Here is a 13,939-nt window from a genome sequence, read left to right as displayed (position 1 = left end):
TACATTCCAGGAAATAACTCTGAATGTAAAAACATTAAAGGTTTAAACAAACGAAATATGCAGTGATGAAAAAGATACCAATGGAAAAGGGTAAAAAAGAGGTAAGAAAGGAAGAGGGAAAGAGAGGAGGAGAAGGAAGAATATAAGAAGAGACAGTACATATCCAAAGAGGACGACTAAAAAAACGTACATGAGGGGGACAAGGTCAAAATAAGACTGGGGCAGCGGCGACGCGCAGAAGATGAAACACCTGAACCAGGAAGTCTGGACTACACCAGAACAAATAGAAGTATGTAGACGGACTAAATAAATTTAAAAATGAAAGGGACAGACAAAACCTGTGAAATATAAAAAAGGGAATTAAAAGAGTTTAGAAAAGGAAAAAAATAAGAAAATGTAGAAGATACACATTTGACAGAATAGGAATACAAAAACAGATATGAATTGTAGGGACAACACATAATCTAAAATAGATAGAGGGAGATATATAACAATTAACCATGAAAAATGTTGATAATAACTATAGTGTGGTTGAAAGAAAGCATAAGTAAACAAAAAACCTCTGTTCAGCCGACCTCGCCCTGTCAGAGATCACCCCGTCCGCCGAAGCAGATCCGGAGGGAGAGCATTCTCCTTCACCGCAGCCACAGCATGGAACGCTCTCCCAGTAGAAATAAGACGCTCACCAACCCTGCACTCCTTCAGATGGGCTCTCAAGACCTGGCTCTTCCACTGACCGGAGCTGCCCTACCTTTCCCCTCAGCGCCTTGAGACCCTCACGGGTGAGTAGCACGCTTTACCAACCCCTGATTGATTGATTGATTGATTGATTGAGAGATAAACATATTCAAATCATACATTAATGGGGTGCTAGAGGGCGCACAGCAAGATGGCCGCACTGCTGTGAGGCTCTGCATGAGCGAGAACATATCCGTCTAATATTCGTTGCATCCTGTGCTCCTGAAGTCTCTAAGGGCCTGGTGTACCTCCCCGCTCAGCTCCTGTACCGCCCGAGACAATTTGCGGCACCGGCCGTCCGCCCTTTGCAGTAGTTTGAGACTTTTAATCTAACTCGCGGCGGGGCCTACATATGTTGGCCGCTGGGCTCTGGTAGGCTGCTGTTTGCCGTAGCTGTGAGTGATCTCCGGGTTGCCTGCGTGGCCCCCTCCGGGTGTAGGGGGGTACCGTACCTGCCGTGTTAACTGTGGGCATTTATTTGTTCATCTGGGAGGCGTGCCTGGAGCCTTCCAGACATTTGCGGAGGTGAGCACGGCCCCGCCGGAGCAGGAGGGTGCCACGACTACTGCAATAACTGCGGGCCTGCGGCGGCGGCAGCAGGAGGCGTGCCAGGAGCCTTCCCGGCCTGATGGTGTGAGTGCGACCCCCCGGAGTGTCGGCGGGCTGCGTCGGTGGTGGAGACGGTGGGTGAGCAGTGACTGGTGCGGGAGGCGTGCCTGTGCTCTCCCGGCCTGGAGCAGATGTGTAGCAGCGCCCCTTGGACTGCGGGGATAGGGGCGGCGCGGAGGCATGCAGCGCGGAGGCCTGCGGCGGGAGACAGAGACGAGCTGCGGAGGAGTGAGGTCCCCAGCTATCCCGGTCAGTGTTGCCCGTCGGCGCCGGGCATGGTGAGTGGGCAGGCTTGTCTCCCGGCTTGGACCGCGGAGGTGGGATTTGGCCAGGGACTGGGCTGCGCCTTGCTTGCTAGGTCTGGTGCGAGGTTGTGAGAGGCGGCGGCGAGGTGGCTGATGCGTTGCTGGGTCTGCGGCCTGCGGGGACCTCCGGCAAACATCATGTGCTGGGAGCTGTTGTAAATAGCTCGACAAAGCTGCCTGGAAATTTGACTGGTGTGCTGGGGTCCGGGCCTCCCTGTTGCTGGATACCGTGGTGCGATGCGGGCCCTGGCCTGGGGGATGCGTGATTTGGTTGTGGAGTCACCAGCGGCGGCCTATCGTGTGTGTAGCTGCGCTAATTACAGAGGCCTCTGTCCCCTTCCTTCCCTGTTGCCGCTCCCCTGGACTGTGGCTTATGTCAGCAAATATGGACGGTGCAAAGCACAAACAGGTGCAGTTGCTGTGGGAACAGTTCCTTAAACTTAACTGACCATAAACGACCACACACAGCTGGAAAAAAGCACCAAGCCATAGTGACTGGGAAGTGGGCTATACACAATCGTTCATCCTACGGTCTTGCCTGTGCTTGCGGACAGGGGGAACAACTATATCAGCGCAGTGTATGTGAGGGCAACTTTCAGAATATCATCACACTTATTAAACATTGGCAAATACACTCCGCAGAAACCCCTTTTTAAGCGTGATGTCTGAGAAGAGGTGTTTAAACAATCGCCAAACCTAATGCCCTATTGGCGAGGGCTGACAGGGAACACCTATACCAGTGCACTGAAGGTGATGGTCTGAGCCTGTATCGCCACTGGACAATATTTCCCCATCTGGCCTTTCCTATTAGCTTCTGCCAAGGAAAAGGGCGCCTACTCTGACAGCCTGCTGGAATTATCAGACATCTCTGGCTGCAGTACTTGTTGGACTGGATTGGGGAGGGTCCCATTGAGTGCTGGTATTGCTGTGGCAGTGCCTCTGCGGGAGAATACATTGAAAGGGCTGCGCGACGGCTGGGGCTCCAGGTGAGGCTGTGCAGTCTCTGCATATCAGGGGCGGGGCGGTGTGGTCCAGGAGGGCCCCAGGAGTGTGTGGTTGCTGGTTCCCGCTCCTCCTTAATCCCTGCCTTGATTGTTGTCACGCGACCTGTGAACATGGGTCGGTCAGATAGGACACAGCCTAGACTCTCTTTTGTATCCAAACATGTGTCTAAGACCCCGCAGAGGACTGCTTTGGATTCGGAAGCAAACGCAGCAACCGATGGGTCCTCCACCCTTGAGGCCACATTGGTAGCCATGCAGCGAACTCTACAATCAATAGAAGGCGCTATGGCAGCAGTCAACCACAGGCTTGATCACATATCCTCACAGGTAGAAAAACAAAGTGCACGCATAGGGGAAGTGGAAGAGAGGGTTTCTGCCGCAGAAGACTGTTTGTCCACTGTTACAGATAACGCTCTGAATATGGAAAAAGTCCTCTCTCTCATACAGGCGAAAAACAAGGATTTTGAGGCGCAGTCCCGACGCAATAACATCCACGTTACGGGATTGCCGGAATCCACGGATGTGGGCAAAATGTAGACCTATATGAAGCGCCTCATCTCGGACGTCTTCGGCATGGAACAATTGTCTAATATGTTCATTGTGGAGCGCGCCCACTGCTCGCTGGCTGCTCGCCCTGTCCCTGGAGCCCCTCCTCGTCCCATAATCGCTAGGGTTTTAAACTATAGGGACAGAGACACAATCCTGCATCTGGCTAGAGAGAAGGGGACGATAAAGCATCAGGGGAACACGCTAGCTTTTTTCCCTGATTTTACTGTTGCTGTCCAGGCAGCGCGGAGGGAGTTCGGCACTGTGAAGCAGTTTTTGCGTAATGAAGAGGTCCCCTACACCATGCTATACCCTGCTTGCCTTCGCATTGGCGCTGCTTCCGACAACAAGATTTTTTGCTCCCCTAAAGCTGCAATGGACTATGCAAAAAAATTGAAGCGCAGAAAGCGGACCTCCACAGAGGTGATGGGAGGGGTGGAACCGGAGGATGCTGAGTGCTGAAGGTTCTTTTCTGTGTGTATTGAGACTGGTCCACGGATGGCACCTGGGCATACCTGATGCTGTGTATGACTCTACGATTTCCTGTTTCCATTTAGTACAGGTCCTATAAGTTTTTTTTTCTGATTCACAGGGAGAGGGTCGTCTCATGTGTAGGAATGCTAGACATGTTCAGGATGTCAGGTGTTTTTCTGTATTGCTCTCTCTGGGGGCGTTAGCTGCATCACTCTTTCCTCCCTCAATGATTATACTGATGCCTAATGTTTAACTGTGTCTCATGACCACCTGGGCCTGTGACATTGCCTTTGCTTGGAATTATTGAGGTATATCTCACCACACTGGTGCCTACATAGCTGGTCACATGGAGCTGGGATGTTTCTATATTGACTACTTGGTCAACTCCTGCTATGCAGGAGCTTTGCGCAACTGTGCCCCCTTCACATGGGTGTACCCCAAACTTTGATCTTTGTTGTTGTTGTTGGGGGGAGGGTTAGGTTGGGACTGGGGATGGCTTTCGCATGGTTGGGGTGCTGAAGTGGGTGGTGGGTGGGTAGGGTCGAGACAGGGGGGGAGACTGTTGGTTGTTTTCTACCAGGCGTACAAATTGGATGTGTAACGTTGGCTGCGCTTTGAGGACGTATCGCTTTGACTATAACGCTTTCTACTGGACTCTCCTGCCACCGAATAATGGGTAGCACTGTTAAATTTGCCACTTGGAATGCGTGTGGTTTGAATTTGCCACGAAAGATCAGGATGGTGTTTGCAGGGTTGGATAGAATGGGTGTGAGTGTCTCTTTCCTCCGCATTTGACTGCTCTGTCGGTACGAAATATTGGGGCCCGATGGGCTGGGGTGTGGGCATCCTCCTTCTACTCTTCGTATGCAAGGGGTGTGCTCATGTTGGTGAAGAAAGGTGTCCCCTTTACCTAAATTAAGACTGAAACAGATGACAGTGGTCGGTGTGTGATACTGCATAGTAGGCTGGGGGTGAGAGTGTACTCTTAGTGAACATCTACGGGCCGAATGTGGATGATCCAGCGTTCTTCCCGGATGTGTGGCACAGGATCATGCAGTTTCCTCCTGCTGAAATTATCTGGGGAGGAGACTTTAATGTGTACCTGGACACATTTAAGGATAGGCATGGCGTGGGTGAGAGCCGACAGAAGAGAGCATCAGAGGTGCTGTGGGATCTGATAGATGCAGGGCATGTGCAGGATGTTTGGCGCTTATGCCACCCGGAAGCTTGTGAGAGTACATGTGTGTCTACGGGGCATGGCTCCTGGTCGCGCATTGATTACTGGTTGATTTCAGGAGAGGTGTGTCATTGGGTTAAGAGTGTTTACCACGTGGCCAGAACTCTTTCCGACTATTCTCCAGTGCTCTTGGAGTTGACATTGCCGAATTATAGGGCTCCGCAGTTTGCCTGGCAGCTTCAACCGTCTGAATTGAGAGATCCTGTGTTTAAGCACACTATAGAGGAGGCGATCGGGAATTACTTTACAGAGAACAAGGGCACGGTGGAGAGTGCTGGGGTGCTATGGGAGGCCTTTAAGGTCACCATCAAATGGGCTTGCATAGGGGCGCAGGCGGGAGTACTGCGAGATATTAGGCGCCGGATACGGAAATTGGCTGCAGACATCAGTGACCTGGAGCTGATGATGATCCAACGCCGGATAAACTTGCACAGATCCGTGAACTGGAGCTGCGGCATTGCTCTAGGTGTCGGATAGCACGGTATTACGGAGAAGGAGGACAGCCGGGCCATTCTCTTGCTCAGAAGCTGAGGGAGCCCCGAAGCCAGGAGCCTATAAATGAGCTTATTGATGACTCTGGTGTGACCCGGCACTCGACTGAAGAACTTGTGTTGTTGTACTGAAGTTCTATACCCACCTCTATGCAGCACGGGAGTTCCCTTCTGATGAGGAAACGCGCGATTACCTGGACGATGTGACGCTGGGCTGGCTGTCCAATACACATCAAGAATACTTAGTGCAGCCGTTCAGGGAGGAAGATGTGCGGGATGTTATAATGGCTTTGCCTACGTGCAAAGCTGCTGGGCCGGATGGGCTGCAGAGTGAATTTTATAAGACATTTGCTACAATCTTAGCTCCTCGGTTGTTGGAGGTCTATGTGGAGGCATATGACGGTGAGTCTCTGCCGCCATTGCTTCGGGAGGCCTTGCTAGTCACACTGTTGAAGCCTGACAAGCGCCTTAATCAGTGTGGATCGTACAGACCGCTCTCCATCATAAATATAGATACCAAAATCTTGGCAAAAATGATTGCCAATAGACTTCAGCTCCTGGTACCACTGCTGATTTTGCCAGATCAGTCTGGTTTCGTGATGGAGAGATCCACCACGCATAATCTGCGTACATTATTTTCCACCCTGTATTATTTCGAACCTGACTTTCAAGCCGTTGCTGTGTTACTTGATGCAGCTAAGGCCTTTGACTCTGTGCATTGGTCCTATATGTTCACGGTCCTGAGTAGAATGGGGATCCCCCCCTTTTTTCTCCAATGGATTTGAGGTCTTTATAGCGGACCAGTCGCCAGAGTTTGAGTCAATGGCAGGGTCTCGTCCCTATTCTCTTTAGAAAGGGGCACTCGACAGGGTTGCCCCCTGTCCCCCATACTCTTCTGTTTGGTGATAGAACGCCTAGCGTGCAAGCTCCGCCAAAAGCATTCGGCTGCGGCTCTACGATTCCGGCAACGCCCATTGATAGTCTCACTATCCGCGGACGATATGCTACTCTACGTCCGGGAGCCATCAAACTATCGCTCGCCGATCCTGAGGGAGTATGTCCAATTTGAGGGGTATTCTGGTTTGGGCATTAATTGGTCCAAGTCCGTGGTTTTTCCATTAACAGAACGCACGAAAGAGGTTGAACTGGACTTCCCGCTGTCCTGGACTTCAGAGCCAGTAAAGTACCTGGGGGTGATGAATCATAGAGAGCCAACGATGGTGGTCACAGAGAATTATGGGCGTGCCACTACGCACATAGTGGAGCAGATGGAGAGGTGGGCGCGCGGTCCCCTGTCGCTGGCGGATAGTATCGCTGTCGTGAAAATAGTGTTTCTGCCCAAGTTGCTGTACTTCTTCATCAATATTCCTATTAAGTTAAATCTGGCCCTTTTCCAAACGTTGCAGTCGGCTCTACTTACATTTGTCTGTGGGAGTAAGCAATCACGATGCCGGTGGGATCTTCTAGTGCAGCCGTTTGACCGCAGTGGCTTCCGAGGCTTTGGACCTTCGCTTATTACCTCTGCGCACAAGCGCATTTCACGCATTATTGACATTTTCCGCAGCGCTTTCAGCCGCACGTAGCTATTGAGGCGGACGCTGTTCTCCCCATTCCTGTGCAGGCTATGGTCTTATCGGGTGGCGTAGGTGGGCCTCGGCAGGAAATCAACCCCTCCTGGTGCACATCCTGGGCATGGAGGGCTCTGGCAGCTAGAGTTCAACCTCCGTATTTGTAGCCCCCCCCTGCCCATAGCTTCCCATCCGGGAATTTGCACTGAAGGAGCTTTCGGCTGCAGGTGTAGTTCGTATGGGCGACCTGTATGAAGGGGTCATTTCAAAACTCAGGGCCAGCTCAAAATGACGTTAATCGGTCCTTTATGTTTAGATTTATGTATGTCTGCATTCGGCAGGCCGTACTGGACGTATACCCGAACTTTCTGGAGGAGCCTACGACTCTTAGGGCATTACAGGTAATGTTAGCGGGAGCGAGCCGTAAGGGACTAATTACTCGGCTTTACTATGCCTCTCAGAGGGAAAAGGAGTTTGAGGATCATCAGTCGCGTCAACTCTGGCAAACCACGATAGGTGGCCCGATCCCAATGGAGGTTTAGTCAGCTTGTTGTCAACTCACAGGTCGCTTAACAGCCAATTGCAATCTCAGGATTATTCATTTTAAGTTTCTGCACCAAATATATTATTCACCTCTACAACTTCATAGGTGTGGTCTGAGAGAATCGGCTAAGTGTGTGAGATGTAGAGTTGATGATGCAGATTTCTTTCATGTGGCCTGGTTGTGTGGGAAAGTCTTGGCGTTCTGGGCGGAGGTAGCTCACATACTATCAGAAGTGGTACTAGAACTTGTTTCCTGCTCTCCTGATATGCCTTCTGGGTTATGTATACCGCTTAAAGCCTGTCAATCGATGCCTCGTGACGGTCTCCACTCTGATGGCAAGGCGGGTGGTAGCGAAGAGATGGGGTTCGCGGTCTACTCCTACTATAAAACTGTGGCTTACTAAACTGGCCTATTGCAGAGACCCGTTGCAGACTTATGGGGAAGAGCTGCCTGAGGCTTTCCGCCCTAAGGACTTTTGGAGCCCTATGACAGCTTACATAGTTGCGCACCCTGATGTAGTTGGGGAGGCGCGGCTTTGTACATAGTGTCGCTGTGGACCTCACTTTGGATCTGTCACTGTTTTGGGGCATCCTGCACAGTTGTCCCTAAATGCTGTATTGTATTGTTGCTATGCTGATACTCACTGTAAGAACTAACCCTCATGTGACACATGTCTTACTGGAGTTGTCTAGGTGAGAGGGCTGTGAAACAATCGTATTGCCTGGTAGATGGAGTAGGGGAGGCAGGAGGGTTGGGGGAAGTTGGGTTTTTTCTCATTTATGGTAATGGCTTGAATATACATGGAGGTATTCTGCTGAGACATTTGCATTCTGCTGGTTTTATATATGTATGCTGGTTGTGATATGCATATAACCTGTGGATGTGCGCTGTATGTTGTTTTTCTTGAAATGCTAATACATTTTTTATTTTTTTAAATCATACATTAACAGTCTGAAGACTATAGGCAAAACACAAGGATGAATATAACATGTCAACCATTAGGAGGACCAGTAGTATCCATGTTGGTTGAAGAGTGATAGTGTATAAACTTCCTAAGTTCCGCAGGCTCTTCAAAAGATAGTGTACGATTTTGGATAGTCACCTTGAAAATGCAGGGATAAAAGAGGCCATAGCTGGCTCCCAATGAGCGGAGTGGTGGTCGAAGGCTAAGGAACTCTTTGCATCTGGCTGCTGTAACATTGGAGACACCTTGAGATAGAAAAACCCTCTGACCAAGCCAAGAAAGTTGCCGTTTTGCCTGACTGCAGAAAGGACTGAAAGTAAGTCAGTAAATTCCAATAAGAGGATAATGACTCCTCGGGGTCTAACCGAAGTTGAAGACAGCAAAGGACGAGGACCATGACTGTGGGCCCTTTGAATATTGAGAGAGGTTGAGGTAGGCATATCCAGTTTTGGTATTAAGGAAGTGAAAAAGGCGACAGAATCTTCACCTTCCAAAGCTTCAAGTAGTCCATACATTTGTAGGTTCTTCCACTTGTTGCGATTTTTCAAATCTTCAGTGTGCTGTGGGAGTTTACGAACCTCTTTCTCCAGGGAGGAAAGTCTTTGAGAATCAGCTTGAACAGCCAAGAGTTGTTGCTCCATTGTACCCTCCATTGAAAACAACTTTTATTCCAAAAATTGCATTTTATTGTCGTCTCCTCCACAAACTGGAGTAAGGAGCGTTTTTCCTCTAGCAGCAACTCCAAGGAAATGGTAGGAGATGTCTTATCTGGAGATGGAGGGTCCTGTTTCAGTTGTTTAGGTGTTAATGTAGGCGGAGAAGATTTATGCGGAGTTGATTGTGATGACTGGTTACGAGCAGAAGTCACTCCAGCCATGTCTGTAGTGAGTAAGGAGGTACTAGGTGTAGATGATACAGGAGGCATAGGGGTCTTAATGGAGGAAGTTTTAGAGACAAAGACAAATTGGGTTTTGGGTATTCTGCCCATATACAAGTATCAATCCCGTAAAACAATGTAGAATCTAATATAGGAGAAAAGGCAGCTGTGGGAGTAATGTTCCTTCAAAAGTTGAAGAACGTAGAAATAAGAAAAATATCCTAGAGACCAAAAAAAGAATTATGCACTTTTAAGCGGATGAATGGCTTATATAAAGAAGCAAACTCCACAAAAAAATAGTCAATAGGTGTGAATTAAGTATAGGAGTAGCTTATTTACTAGAATTGATACGTAGGTTTCATGAAGAAAATCACCATTGGAAATATGTCAGCATGAGAATGAATGGAAAAAGGATATTGTTGGGTAGAAAAACACAAAGGCAAGTCATGAAGTACTCTTCCGGGTTCGAAAATAGCAATAAAGTTCAGCGGCCAGTAGTAGAATGCATGTTCAGCAGCTGCTATGAGGCGAAAGTAGGAGGCATCAGGAAGCAAAATGGCAGCCGCTCTGAGGCGCGCTGAATTTCGGCAAAAATTTGATGAGAAGCGCAACGCGCATCAAACCGAAAATAAGCTCACCATGTTCTGAAGGTGTTCTGCCGTTGTTTTCGTGAAGGTCCGTATGGCGAGGTTGTGCAGAGCTAGAGGATTATGACACAGCATTCAAGATGGCGGGCGCGCTGAGGAGATTACAACGATGGCAGGAATGATGACAAGCGTGATGCGCTTTATATTTAAAAACCCCTCACTAGGCTCACGACATCTTCCGGTTCACAAAACAATGGAGTCCGCTTGTGAGGGATGCGAATTAACAAACCCGCTGCTCGTTACATGTCCCGGTGCGGCGGAGCCCTCAGCTCAGGCCGTCATCTTGCGTGGCGCCGAGATCAAGCCCATCCCTCTCAGTTTCATTGTATCCTTTTATAAGATGGCATACACCAGTTGATAAGACAGCACCGGAAAAATGCCACTGGCTCAAAGAGGGAGTAGCTCTGGAGCATTGGTTTTCAGGATCTTCAAGTCTTGAATTATCAGATCTCATTTGGGTTTGAGTGCATCTATGATATTTTGAACTTTTATAGGATTTAGGATAATATAGAGAGTCAAATCTCAAATGAGCCATGTGTTCTGGTACATACACAGACTTAAAGATGCATACCCTATGATACACTATTCTTACGTGGGCAGACCAACAAGTTGCGAAATATACCTTCCAATGCTTGTTTGTTCAAACTGTGCTGGATGTCAATGCATGGAGCATACCCTTTGGTAATAGTTACTGTAGTCATTTCCTCATACCAGCACATATCAGCTTCTGCAAGGCAAAAAAGAGTCTTTTTTTGCGTGGTCCAGGGAGTGTGGTGGATCAGTATAAATTTCACCTTTGTGACTGAAGTACCTATGTCCGATGAAAAGGGGCATTTGAAAACCTTAACCCACCTTTTATCATTAAGACTTACAGTTAGGTTTAAATCTTTTGCCTAGTTTTCTTTCGATTTTGTTGGTGATGGTTAGATGCGGCTTGCTTCTGAGTTTGAAAAAGTCAAGGATGCATAACCTTTGTTATTAGGAAGGATCAGAGGGCTCGGAAGGACTAGCAATGGGTATAATAGTCTCATCTTTGGCCAAGGCAATGTTTTCATTTGAAAAAGCTGTAGAGTTCAGTATAAAGGAAACTGTGTTTTATTTAAATACAGGAAAACCACATTGGCTGCCGAGATTCAAACAGGTCTTCCATTTAATTTTATTAACATTGCATTTAATTTTATTCAGTAATCTCAGTGCGATAGTGGTAAGTGATACAGTGGAGCATATTGGTGTTGTGGGACGTCTTTGTTCATGGTGGGTTCAAACTGTCACTGCTGGCATCAATTAATTGCCTAATCAATATGCATGTTGTATTTCAAATTGAGTGTGATATCTGCACCTCTTAGAAATGAAAGCCATTTATTCTGTGCTGAATAGGTAACCTTATAGTAATCCTTCCAATTAGTAAGGATGATTTTGCATCCAAATGAGAGTATAGGATCTAATAGATATTTGTCTTCCTCATTTCTTATGTTTGAGATGAAAGGTCCAAAAGTTAAAATGAGAAATCTTTTGGTATGTTTATCTGCAGTACTGATTTGATAAAAGCGTGAATTTGAGACTAACAGTATCTAAAAAAGTACAATTAAAAAAATATGAGAAAGTTCTCTAGGGAGAAAGTTACAATTACAGAAGGTGGTGTGATCTCTGAGACCCATTTTCTGTAAACAGATCTGGCAGAGTCTGGTGGATTAGTAAACTAATGTGTCCACTGTATGGGCCTGTTTTTGAACTTTTGGTCACATGTTCAAATCTGGGCTGGTCCATTCAGCTTTCTGAGATTGATAAATGAGTACCATTGAGTTGGGTAACAATAGACATCTGTTATCCAGTGCCAAGATACCCTTGTGTGAATGTTTCTATCCAGTCTAGAGGTGTAGATGGAGACACTCTTCTTCCCATTTGGCTTGGAGATGGCATAATAATCTAAAATTTGTAGGTTTAATAGATTTATTTGTTTATTTAATATTTACTGAACGATTAAAGGGTCTTTGTACTGCAGTTTAAGCTTATTCAGACAGAATTTCATTTTTAAGAAGTCATAGACATCGATATTCTGTAAATCATATCATTCTTGAAGATTGGTCAATGTAAGAGAGTGTTTCTAATTGCCTTTTGCTTTTGTGCAATAATGAGGCTAGGGTTGAATATCCTAGTTTAGTTTCTAATGTTTAGTCAACACTTAGAATTGCTGTTTTAGTGTAACCCAAACATAAGTTTTGAGTGAGATAATAGTAGTCCAGACATTGTCAGGTATGCCAGAGAGGTTAGAGGGCACAGAATTAATTCTTCAAATTTTGGCCACATTGGGTAGAAATCATCTGGTTGAGATATTCAAATCATACCTTGTTTGAAGAGGAAGTGCGTTTGAAAGTTTTTTAAGTTAGGGAGATCAACATCCACTTGATTATTTGGAAGTTGTAGTTTTTTTAGGAATTATTGGACATTTTCTTTGCCGTTGAAACTCATTGAATGTTTGGCATAATTTGTGTAAGAAATCATCTGATGGTGATAAGGGGATCACGCTAATTAGGTAATTGACTTTAGAGGTGATACATTTTTTCAGTGTTTCTACCCTACCCAACCAGGAGAGAAATTTAGGATGTCTGAAAACTCTTTAAGAGTCATAGTTTTAATATGTTTCAAGTTATCTAGTAAGTTATCTTCAAATTCAATTCCAAAGAATGTTAACTGTTTGGGTTACCAAGGAAGATCAGAATTACCTATTACTTCTTTCAAGGTTATGAAAATAAGATATTTGATTTCTGTCTTGTCTCTGTTCAATATGTAGCCCGAGACCGACGCATAGCTATCAATAGTGTTCTGTACGTTCGGAAAATGGTCAGGGTGGTTCCTATTATATTGAATTTACATCAAAGATTCACCAAAGAAAGATTTTGAATTAATCAAACTTACCCAACCACTCCCATTCCTACAAATACCTTCCTTTTTCTTTTCACTGAGAGCACTGTAAATACCAAAATGTATCTAAAATAGCAGCACCGCTCTGATTTAATGCTTTGAATAACAAAAGTATGGACTGCCTGCTTTGTTCTGCATAAAGAATGTTTTCTAAAGAAGGGGAAATATGGACCAAAATGTATGCTCTAAATCCCAAGAGCATTGTGGGAAGAGTAGGAATAGAGATGGGGAACGCAGACATACTTGACGAGTGCCTTGAGAAAGAATGAAGGAATCCAAAATATGCCTGCTACTTCGACCCTACCGCTATATGCTGCATAAATGACATTACCATATTCATAAAACTCTCACCTGGATCGAATTTGTGTAAGGTGGCCTCACAAAAGAATCAGGAACATTTGTTTTTTTTAATATCAAGTGCTATGGCTACTGTCAGAGAGCTAAGTTATTGTACTTTACCAATAGCATGACAGCGGAATTTAGCATTGTTGCTAGATAGGCTGTTTTTTAGAAATCCTACTTGGGAAGGGTGTATGTGAGAGCATAGGATACGGTCAAGTATTTCGCTAGAATTTTGGAATACATTTTTCAATCTAAATTGATAAGCTAGATGGGTCTGTAGATCTAGGTTGTTAGCAAATTGTTGCATTCTCTGGTATTACTGTAATGGTTGCTTCTGCTGGTGTTCTAGAATCCTGTCCAGTCCTGGCAAAATGTTCAAATAGTTTAACCTCTTCGGTGCTCAAGATGGCTGGGAGCTGACATGGGACACAGTGGGCGTGTGCTCACGACGGCTCCCGGCTTTCCTGGCACACGGGGGGAAGCTCTGGGGCGTGCATTTATTTGGTAGGAAAAACATTTTTGTTGTGTTTACTCCAAATGAGTATTATTGTAATGCATGAATGAATTTTTTTGTAAGTGGTGTCATAATGGCAGAATATTTGTTAGTGTTCTGAGCATGATGTGTTATGCATTGTCTTATGTGTAATTTTCATTTTTCTTTTCTTTTTTAG

The sequence above is a fragment of the Lissotriton helveticus genome, chromosome 1_1 (assembly GCF_964261635.1).
Source record: "Lissotriton helveticus chromosome 1_1, aLisHel1.1, whole genome shotgun sequence".
Classification (NCBI taxonomy): domain Eukaryota; kingdom Metazoa; phylum Chordata; class Amphibia; order Caudata; family Salamandridae; genus Lissotriton; species Lissotriton helveticus.
The sequence above is the reverse complement of the archived record's forward strand: the minus strand, read 5'-3'. Positions refer to the sequence as shown.